Source organism: Amblyomma maculatum, chromosome 11 (assembly GCF_055883805.1).
Source record: "Amblyomma maculatum isolate TAMU_Amacu chromosome 11, ASM5588380v1, whole genome shotgun sequence".
NCBI classification, from domain to species: Eukaryota; Metazoa; Arthropoda; class Arachnida; order Ixodida; family Ixodidae; genus Amblyomma; species Amblyomma maculatum.
This window is the reverse complement of record NC_139354.1, coordinates 58,945,196-58,956,443: the sequence shown is the minus strand read 5'-3', so window position 1 is coordinate 58,956,443 and position 11,248 is coordinate 58,945,196. Positions and strand designations below refer to the sequence as shown.

General features: G+C 46.0%; 1 long non-coding RNA gene across 1 annotated transcript; it reads left to right on the top strand.

The window, feature by feature from the left end:
- Positions 1-851: 851 nt before the first annotated feature.
- LOC146173895 (uncharacterized) lies at positions 852-10,265 on the top strand. The gene is made up of 3 exons (XR_014702370.1): positions 852-1,019; positions 9,914-10,074; positions 10,154-10,265. It is a non-coding gene; the product is annotated as an uncharacterized LOC146173895 (long non-coding RNA).
- Positions 10,266-11,248: the final 983 nt, after the last annotated feature.

Genomic DNA, 11,248 nt, shown 5'->3' with positions numbered 1-11,248 from the left:
ATACACGCCCCTTATGTTTCGGCATCGATCATCGCTACTAAGTTGCTATGAATCGCCAAAACACGATGACGTCTGGAGATTCATTTTTATCAAGAACATGCCATGACTGGAACAACTTACCGGCGGGCCTGGTCGCTAACACCGACAACCATCGCTTTCGCATTTCGCTTACTAACTTACGGTGAAACTTTTTGCTGCTCGCACATCCCGTTCATTTTTTGTTTACTTCATTCCTAGGTGCATTGATACAGAAACAACTGATCTTGGATGCGACAACCTGTACCGGTAATTTACCTGATATTTTGCCACTTACAAGTATGTTTAAAATGGGTGAAGTTTTGTTGTTTATTTTTGTTTTTTCCCCAATTTTCTTTCCTTCAATCCAATTTTACTATACCATTTGTACCTTTGTCCTTTCCCTCAACAATGATTTTGTAAGTCCTGAGGGTAAAATAAACAAATAAATAAACCTTATTTATAGTTCAACATCGTCGTGCCAGATTTAGGTCACATTTTCTTCATATCCCTATCTACCTCCTCAGCATGACTGAACACAGCTGGATACCGGCTTTTCATTAACTGAAAACGACATTACTGTTCTAGAGCGAAACTATTTTTGCTGACCTTTCAATGCGCATTTTCTTTTCTCTAAAATCAACCTATAATTATTAAATACTTTTATGCAGAATATAAAGTGAAGACACAAAATAAGCACTAATATAAGCATGTAAGTTTAGCAAATTTGCTAGGCGGGAAAGGCTACCTCTTAATATTGAAAAATGCGCAATATTTGCATTACCAATTCATTTCGTGATACTTTTCCAGCTTTATAAAATGAGCGCATATGGTTAACGAAACTTTTTACCCTCAAGTGCGCGAACGTTCCTGTCGCGACATTTCAAGACAAAATGCTATCTATGTTTGTAGGAATATGTACAATAACAATACAAAGCTTGGTGCTGGCAGTGGTTCCGTTTGAAGATAATCCACAGTTTTTCATACATCAGCGCACGAGTTATGTAAGTGAATTTTTTTCACCCCTTCTTTAGAAGCACTTTTTTAAATTTTAGAGCTCACTTCAATTGCAACTGTTTGCTCCAGCGAAATATAAATCGCGCTCAAAACGATTTATATGAGGATCATTATTCGCAGTGACTAAAGAGAGATCTATTGGGGGAGACGCATCAAGCGGACAACTTTTACACACATATATAACATCAGCACCAAAAAAACAAAGTATAACAGTTATTGCATCAGCTAAAATGGCGTTGAAAAAGGTGGCATCGTTGCTACCTCGGAGCGTACTTCGAGTTCGACTCAGTAAATTCCCTCCACCGAACCGGAAAGTGATGCCATCTGAGGCAGTGGGCACCCTGCATTAAAAGCAAGCTGCTGTTGCACCATGTAGTGCAACGAAATGCGATGCAGTTCAGAAGAAATGGTGTGACAGCCGTGGTGCAGCAACTGCTGAAGGGGCGTTGGAGTAAAAATTATCACGGCTGGATAGACATTGTAGGGTCGTGTTGCATTGCTATGCAGAGTGTGCTAGGGTGGGGATTACAAATATAAAATGCTGCGGTGTCGGGAAGTGAATGGACGATTGTGCCATTCTAGACAAGTTTCAGATAAATGTCAAGACGCAAGAAGGCACTTTTCTATACATCACAGCAATGGCTTGTCTGGTTTAATTGGTGCCACGTAGCTGTTCACCACCCTGACCTTCACACGCGTTTTCTTCCCGTTCCCTTTATTTTTTTTATTTCTCCTCACATTCCAAAAGTGCGTTTGTACAAGGTCCCTGGCCACTGCCACCCAATGCCGCCTACTTAACCTTAACATGATTTCAAAATTTCCAACTTCTCCATTACCGGAGTCACGAGCCTCTCATACCTGCAGCGGATTAACAACGAGTGAAATGGCCTTGCCGTGAGCGCACATGCTGTTCAAGGCAATGTGAGTTGACCATGACTGTCTTTCGCTGCAGAATAGTGCAGCTAAATCTGTATTTATGGCGTTCGGGTCTCTCTGTCACTAACCTCTGTTAGTCTTGAAGAAAACTTTAATACAATGATCATTTTTTCCTCGTCTTCCAGCGGTTCTCATCTCTCCGTAAAATTTACTTAGCGACTCCCCTTTCTGGATTAGGCCTTTCTCTAACCATCCCAGTTCTCCTCTCCTTCGGGGCTAGCGTCGCAAGATATACCTTGAAACAAGTGTGCAATTCAATTCATGACTACATTATTCCATTGAGCAGATTCGATAATTCATAACTTTTATTTTTCGTTTTTTTTTCCAAATTCTAGTTAAATACCCACATTTATTTAAATACACCAATACTTGACAATATATATTTAGCATCTGCAGTGCACCTTAGTCATTCAACTGCCACGGGTATGTGCTACTTCGACTGAGGTCATCATCATCATCATAAAAAGTTTGCTGACCATTCTTCGAAATACCCATACCCTGTGAAAATAAATTGTCTATGCCAATTGCTAATTCCTTAACATGTTGAACGATAGGCAATCCGCTTGGAGTTCAGTATATCGGAGATTGACGGTAGCGACAAACTGCTTCAAGAGCGAAAACTGTTAACTTATGTTATCTTTGAAAAGTAGAGATACAGGTGAATTCAAGTGCACTCTACTGCATAAAATCCGGAGGCAGTGACACACTGTCGTTACATGCAGAAATATTTTCAAAGATAACTACGTAATTAAAGTGGACTTCTCCTCCACTTGGTACGACACTAGTTGCAGGGAGGCTTAGCGCGAGACAGATGAGGACCCTAGGGATGATAACATTTTGTAGCTGACACAGTCCTGGGGCGTTTTTTGCCCCGTCATCAGTTTCATAAATTTTACCTTTAAACTGCCACAAAATAAATTCAGTTCTTGGATTTAAAACTGCATTTTACCACGACAAGCCATATCTGTTGGGCGTATATGCCACACATAAAGAAGACCCCTCTACCATATCATTCCTGACAATCTAAACTCGTGAAGCATGGTATTGTCTCCTGGTCTTTTAGATCCGCGCTTTCCAAGTCATGTATTCACCAAGTGGGATTGAGTTTCGCAATTCAGGGTGAACAATTCAAGGATGCTATACAGTTTTTGTGCTGATGGGTGTCGCTAAAGGCTTGCTTAAGCAGCCACAGAAACATGAAAAGAGTGATCTGTTCCCAGCCCTGCCTCTAATGCTAGACAGAAAAAGAAATACATGGTGGTGCCCTAAATTCAACGCGTCTCGCATAACATAAAGAAGATAGCTAGAAAGTTCGGTGTAGGCGTTATTTATACGGAACCTCAAAAACTGTCGTCTTTGCGCACTTGTGAGCCAAAGCCATAAGCAATCGGCTTGTAGCGTTCAACATGCAACTTTGTTGCTTGCAAAGTAGGTGTTTTGTACGAAGTAATTTTAAACTGTGGCCTCGTCTATATAGGACTGACTGGCGTGTCTTAATGAGAGCTTAAAAGAACACGCTGAATCCTGTAAATGATTTCAATCTACCAAAGCATTGTTCGGGCAGAAACTGCCACCCACGTTTCAGGAAAACGAAAGTTATTGGCCCTTTCTAAAGGTCAACTAGCAAGAGAGCTTCCTAAAGGCATCATTTATTCATAGGTTAGGAACCGATAAGTGCGTAACTGAAACATGGGTTGTTCTGTTTATAAATGCCGTGTAATCTCTTTCGTTGCTTCCGGTATTTTATACACGCTTTCTCTGTCTTCGGGGGGCCCTAGGTTGTCTTGGTAAAGTTTGGCTTGTCTGTTCCCTTCTTCCAATTTGAGCGCATAGCAGAGCATACGTAGAAGTGTCCTTTACTCGCACTTTTCATTTTGCTTCCATTTTCAGTTGTACGTTTGGCACTCCTCTTGTGTGCCTCTCTTGTCCTCTTCTGTCTCGCAAAAAGTGTCCCTGTACCACTAAGTATTCCTTATAAAAAACGCTATATTATGCCTGACCGCAGATTTCTTACGTACGGGAAAAGCCTCTTATCTCGCATTAAAATACGTAATCTGCCGTCCTCCGTCCTCATGTGTACTACCTATTTGGTTTAGCGCGTGGCAGGAGTGGCGACCTTTTATTGCGCAGCCGCCATAACGTTGGGGGTTTGTAGCTAAACGTACTTCATATAGTGATTCAGGATAACCTGCCACCATATCAAAGATTTTATTCACATATATTTTCTAATTGACTACTAAAAACGCGCTACCCATTATGAAGTTAATATAGTCACAGATCGGCAGCGTTTGGGCCGGGATCACTAATCTTCTACACTATTCCTATCCGATTGCCGCGTTCCACCTTAGCCACGCAAACAACTTTGCTGATTGTGATCACATTGCACGTTTCAGCAAAACCATGTGGCAGCACTGATGAATCACCACACGTCGATATTTTAGGTTCCTTAGGCAACAGTTAACCTTTCTTTGCATAACATGCCAGCCGGTGACGAACGTTTACAAGACACTTTCTGGACTTAAGGGGGGCATAAACACAATGTAGACATCTCTTCAAACACGAAATAAACACGTAGGAATTTCTCACATTGCATCAAACAGCGCGGATATCCGAAGCTCAAAGACTACCATCAACTCCCAAAAAGCTTGTTGATTAGTGTGTGACACACGCATCGCGTCCGGAGACATGGCTCGATTCCTATCTCAGAAGTCGCAGTTGCGTTGACGATGCACACGATATTTACTTCAAGAATGTGCAAGTTTTCTTCTAGCAATTGTGGGATTTCCACATTTCCTTGTCTGGACGACGCAGCGCACACCCCCCTCCTCTCGGAAAGTGCTAATCTTCCCCTCCTGGCCTCCTTCCCCCGGAGCAGTGGCGGAGAAGATGGGGGTGAGAGAACTGGCGTAGCACGCCGGGCGGCCCCTCCCTTCCCCCTTATCGCTCAATTCGGCGAACACCATCTTCATCCGGGGAGACAACGCCGTGCGGCCAGTGCGCGCCGATGCTGCTACGGCACTGAGGAGGAAAAATGGGCTTTCCCAATAAACAGCTTGGCCCACTAGCTATGCCTCGGTGTGTCGTTCTTGCCCGCCAAGGCTGTGGCCCGAGCTAGCGGCATGGCTTTTGGCTCTGAGAGAAAAACCCTAGCCCCATGAGAACCCCCCTAAATAGGCGCACCAACATGGGGCCCCACTGGCAGTCATGTTGGGGAGGCTAGTCACGAAGAATGGTGGCATTTCATGCAGTAAGTCGTCCGAAGTCATCTGCGAAATAATGGCTAGTATGCGAAGCCTAGCCCGCTGGCAGAGGCTTCTAAGCGCCGTTGCGATACTCCTCGAATGAAACGCAGGTTTGGTGCGCCGAACCACTCATTCTCAAGAAGATCCTGAGCTACTCGTCAGGCTACTGCTAGTTGTCAACATTACCCTTTACACTAGTTTTGGAAGGGCGGCCCTTTGGTCCAGCTCACGGTAAAGTGCCCATATTTGTCCACGCCGATGTGTTAAGTCCGTTTTGTCCGTTCGCTTAAAACCGCGCAGTGTGCACGGCGGATAATAAGGATGAGAGCGCTGCCGAAGCGCTCCGAGCACCGCTTCAATTTTCAGCGGCTCAGGAGAGTCGAGAGCCAAGTTAACATTAGCAGCATCGCATGGATATGCGGTGATGTCACTCGCAGTCTGCAGGTCTGTTCACGAGCAACTAAATTTGTTCGGAAAGGGAGTGTGAGTTATGGTCGCAAGTGCGATGTCACTAGGGATGGTGGTACACCAAATCTGCGGAAGGAGGTCGCAGCGGGGAGCACCCTGTTGAGGAAGCCTTCAAAGCACGTACATCTCGTAAGAGGGGGGATTCCCCCTTGAGGTTGCGTTCAGCAGTTAAAAACTGTAAGGGGTTAGTAGGAAGGCTCGTTGTTTTGGCGTAAGAGGGTCACAAGTCTTATTGAAGAGGCAGAACCCGGCGACAATCCAGGCAAATTGCGCTGCTTGTACTGTGGTTGGCGTCATTTAGCTGTACTATAGCTGGTAGTGATACGTTTGAATTGCTGAATTTCTGCTGGTCTATGATTAAGTTTTGTGACTATACGTGCTGTGCAATGACCCCTCAGATGAGGGCTGCAGAGCCGTTATTCCACAAAGAAGCGAGCGCCGAGATCGGAATATAAAGCCGCTCTAGGGTAAATATGCGAAATCACATAACTACCGCTATGTGCACTGGCACGCCATTTCCTTAGTTCTTTGCACAAACACCAAGGTCTCAGCAAATATCGACTATACAAAGCGATTACTCGAGATTATGGCCAATGCCGAGGGGAAAGCGAACCGCAGCCGCGGAAAGAACATTGCAAGTCCGATGGCTAGCTACAAATGCGTACTCAGCGACGTGACCACGAGATCGCGACGAGTCGTACGCCCAGATGGGTTGGGCCATTAAAGGTTGCTGAGAATGTTTCAGAGCTGTAATTTGAAAGGCCCGAGATCGGGCTGAATCGGTGGACCCTTGCCAACAGTACTTTTCATTGAAAGTATCTGTAGAAGCGGATCATGCATGCGCTGAAGCGCGTAGGCAAGCGATCCAGAGAGCAATCTCTACAGGCACCGCTGCAAAACCCGAAGCCAGCACAGTCGCTGCGACAACCTAAAAAAGGCCACGTACGTACAATAACGCAAGCAGCGGCTCTGTAGCACCCCCAGCCAGCGAATCGCTGAAGGACTGTCAAATGCCGCACATGTGAGACTACGCGCACAGCTACTCCTTGGGCATGGCCACAACACTCTCAAACAGCGCGATCGCTGAAAGGAGGGGGAGTGTTCCGAGCTTGGAGGTCACGCATACAGAGCAGCGGCGGCGGCGTTGGCTGTCTGTTCAGCTTGAGCTTACGATGGACAGACGGACAAACGTCCCACGCGTGAGTTGGCACGCGAGTATATATAAGGGAAGGCAGTCCTTTCCGCTGTTACAGTGCTGTTACAGTCGGCTAGGTGAAATCGCCGACTGTTAACCCCAAGAGCACGAGTGGTCTCGTCTGAAGTTATTTGGCTTGTCGAAACACAAGCCGGCGACGTTTCTTTACGCGAAGCTTGTGCTGTGCACTTCAGACGAACCGAGCCCGCCGACTGGCCTTATTTACGACGCCGGCACCCAGGGCGCACGCACGGGCCGCGCCGTATGCGTTCAGGCAGTGAAGGCAATGCTTAAATCACGCCGTGGCTGCGACAGCGTACAAATGTCACATTAGAGCTAAAAGGAATACACGAACGGGAGGGCAGGGAGATACCAGCGCACTATGATCTCTCCCGTCGCTGTCTGGGATCTTCCGGACTCGATCATGCCGGTTCATTCCTGGTTGGAGAAGTACCTGGCCAGTTTAGATGCGCAGGCCGGCATGGTTCGTGTACACGGAGCTCTGCAAAATGCCTGGTGCATGAAGGGACGGAGCCTGCTGCCCAGATTTACTACCGGCGGGGGGTTTCGATGTGGCTGAGAGAGAGCAGCGCACGGTGGGCATACCGGCGGCCCTTGATTGAATGGCGGCTCAGCGGACCTCGCCCCCTCTTCATCCCCGGGACGGCAGCGGCGGGGAATTCAGCAGGATTGGTCCGATGTGCGGCCTGCACACGCAGCTAGACCAGCGCGAGGGCGGCCTTCCTTGCTTTGGCCGTGGCGCCAGGCTTACCAACCAGAATCCCGGCTCCTGTCTTGCGGCAAGGATCTGCTGAAGGACCAGCCGAACAGCTTCAAAGAGGAACATGGCGCCCAGGTAGAGGACATCATTAAGGGAGGAAGTGTTTGGAAATTCCACATTCCCCTCGCCTGTACGACGCGGTGAACAGCCTCTCTTTCTCTCAGGGGAGCCCTCATCTTTAACCTCCCGGCCTCCTTCACCCGGAGCTGTGGCGGAGAGGGTGGGAGTGAGAGCTAGCATAGCACCCCGGGTGGCCACTCCTTCCCCTGCCCTCTCATCTCGGCGGACGGCATCTGCATCCAGGGAAACGACGACGCGAGACGACGACGCTGCTAAGACAACGAGGATGAAAATTGGGCTCATACAATAAACAGCTTGGCCCGCTTCCTATTGCTCGGTGCGTCGTTCTTCCCCGCCACGGCTTCGGCCCAAGCTAGCGGCATGGCTCTCGGCTCTGAGAGCAGAGCCCGAGTCTCGTGACAACCCTCCCACCATCAAATATGTCATTCTACTACTTAGGGTGTAGAGGGCGCAAAAAATGGGTACCATGCCATGCTGAGGACGCAGGGACCGGCGAAGGGTCGCCGCCGGTTTGGCGGCCGCTGGGAGGTTCGAGTAGCTCTGCTTCCAAAAGCTTCGCGCCGATCGCTCCACCGATGCCTGAGACACTTTGTAAACCCGTCCAGGCATGATTTTACAGTTCCCGTTTCATTGATAACGGCTTGAAAAAAAACCCCAGATGCTATCTTTCTCTCCCTCTCTGACTGTGTTTCAAATGTCATAGGTGCCAGCAGAATGGTGATGAAGCCAAATGAAAAGAATTCGTATATGATCAAGTGGAATGAAAAAAAGTTAGTGCGCTCAAGAGCCGCGAAGTTATCACAGTTCGCGAGCATGGGGCAAATTAGCGAATCTCTACATACACACGGTATCTGATACGAACGTCTTTATTACATGACATTCAATGTAAAAGTAGCATATAGTGTCCGAGGTTATATATACATACCAGTAATCCTCTGTTTTTTGCGTGCATCATCAGAATTTTAAGAGTACGGTCCTCATGAACTAAGAAGCCTACTCCTGCTACTTCCAATAAACCTAATGCCATTCCGCCGACGCACTGCGCATGTAGTGGCTGCCGTGTCGCCCTACATTTATCAGTGTGGCGCCTGAAATGGCGCACGTTACATCAAATAGTGTAGGTTAGACGCGCAGGTGTGGGGACTGTTCACATCCATCAATAAAAAAACATTGTAGAAATTTAGCTCACGTGAGGTGGCACTCACTGTTCGTTGTCTTTTTGAATCCCACATAGATAAGAACCAAATAAAAACAGCAAATGCTCCCCTTTCTGGAGTGTCCTTGAATATTGTGAGAAACTGCTTTCTCTGCTTTCGTGTATTATAAGCGATTATTTCAAATGGCGCAATCGGATTAACTTCCACTAACTCTCTAATAATGGTCTCGTTCAAGGAGACAATGAGCGAGCACAGAAATGGGCTGGAAGGAGGAGAATCAGCTCTATCGCAGGTTTGTGAAAGCGTTCGAGCGCTGCGATGGTCCGGTCGACACCTGTCCCACTATGCAGCGCCATCCGCGAGACAAAGTGCTGCTTACGAAGCGGAGGACTCCCCGCTATTTGGCGCTATGGCTAGCGGACCTCTTCCCTACTTTCTCTGCAACACAAAGCAGCGGCGAGAGAAAACACAGTTACGAGTGGGAAAAAGCTAGGAGAGGAGAGGTGTCTAGCAAACGGTATAGCACTTAAACACCGTAGAGGTAGATATTCTTTATTTGGCCTATTTTGCGAGCCTAAATACATGCGGCTGTAAAACATTTTTATAGAACACTATCGAATCCGGTAATCTATATATTGCAAAATATGTTCTTATCCCACAATGCCGTCGACAGAAGGATCCAATCACTACATTTAGGTAGAACATCATCTATAGGTATATTCTCGCGGCAATATGGAGCTCAACTCTACCTATTGTAGGTCAGACAGGTGACAACTGAAATGTGTTTCCTAGCTGCTATTCAGTTCCTTTTCGTTTTTAGAGGAAATTAAGCGTTTATCAAAAAACTAACATATTCGTTTTATCGTTTTTGCTTGCTCATTGCGAACCCTTTACAATTGATCTGCGCAAGAGGTGTTTACAACTAAAAATGTATCCAAAGAATGTAATCCCCAATTTCAGACATAATGCAATACCTATAGAGTAGGCTGTTATGCTATATTTATGCAGTTCTTATTCCCAGGTGACCGATTTGAACGATGGGCTTATCGTACTCAGGCAGACATCAGGCCCGCTTCTGCACACGGCAACACCATGCCAGGCACTGAGAAAGATTGAGCCAGCTGGAATAAATGCGTTCCGGTATCAAGTCTACTATACTAAGCCGTTCCCTCCTCATGCAATGTAAGGTCTGCCCAGATCCCTTTGTATGACGTTTTTGCTTGGATATTTTTAACTTCTAATCTTGTTTTGCAACTTGCAGCACGTCCTTTGCTACAACCATGACTACATCAATAACTGCGCTCTATCGTCATAGCAACGCAATTATATATCAGACTATGGAGAGTAAGCCTGCGCTACATTCTAGCATTATTCAAAGGAATGATATTCTCAGCGTTGTCAAAATACGTATAGCTTAAATCTTCACAAGTGATTAGATTTTGCGCTTCTATCGGTCTTTGGTGCGTGGTCAGATGAACATTTAGATAGATTGAAAATATTGTCGATGGGTGGATGGATTAGTGCGTGGGTGGAGGGATGAATGGATAGGTGGAAGGAAGGATAGATGGATGAATGAAAGAAAGGTTATATGGAAGGATGTGTATGAGATTTGGAGTTATGGAAACAATAACGTCCCAAATAAACAGTTTGGTCAAATTCGCCACAATGCTGAGCGTTTTCATTACGAGTTTTGGCAACGATACTACTTTATTGGCTCTAATTGTAGACTATACCTGTGCATAAATGAGATGCTTTTCTATTTTTTTTTTCATCGTTCTTTCTACGATCTGCTGTTTATACGGCAATCGCCTAAACATTACTTCCTAAGTTTTACAGCAAATAGGTTGCCGTTTTCTTTGTTATCAATAGATAATGATATGGTTCAATGCATCCGATATACATGTAACTTGCCCTATCTGTTTTGCTAAACTTGACATCGTAGTTTTTTTTTGCCTTAAGTTTCTTGATCGTGGTTTAAAAGACACTCTGCTGCCTCTTAAGCATCTTGTATGCGATGATGAAGAAACAGCGCTAAAGGCAGGTACGAGGAGCATAGAGTCAAACAGGACGAGCACTGACTCGCAACTGTTTGCATTTTAGCTCTACGCTCTTCGTCCCTGTTTTTAGCGCTGTTAGTTCATCATGTCACCATACCAAATAGCCCAAATGTCCAAATGTCTCCTTTACTACAGTATATTTTTGTACGCCTCATTGTAATCAGCTTTTTTCATGTTTCTATACTGATCTAAATTCAGGTTCGATTTGTTGAGTCATTTCAGCTTTCTCCTTTTATCTCCACCCTGGTTTCAGGCATAGTGGTCAGTTTACTGCTCCTTTTTCTCCACTGTCAACAAAC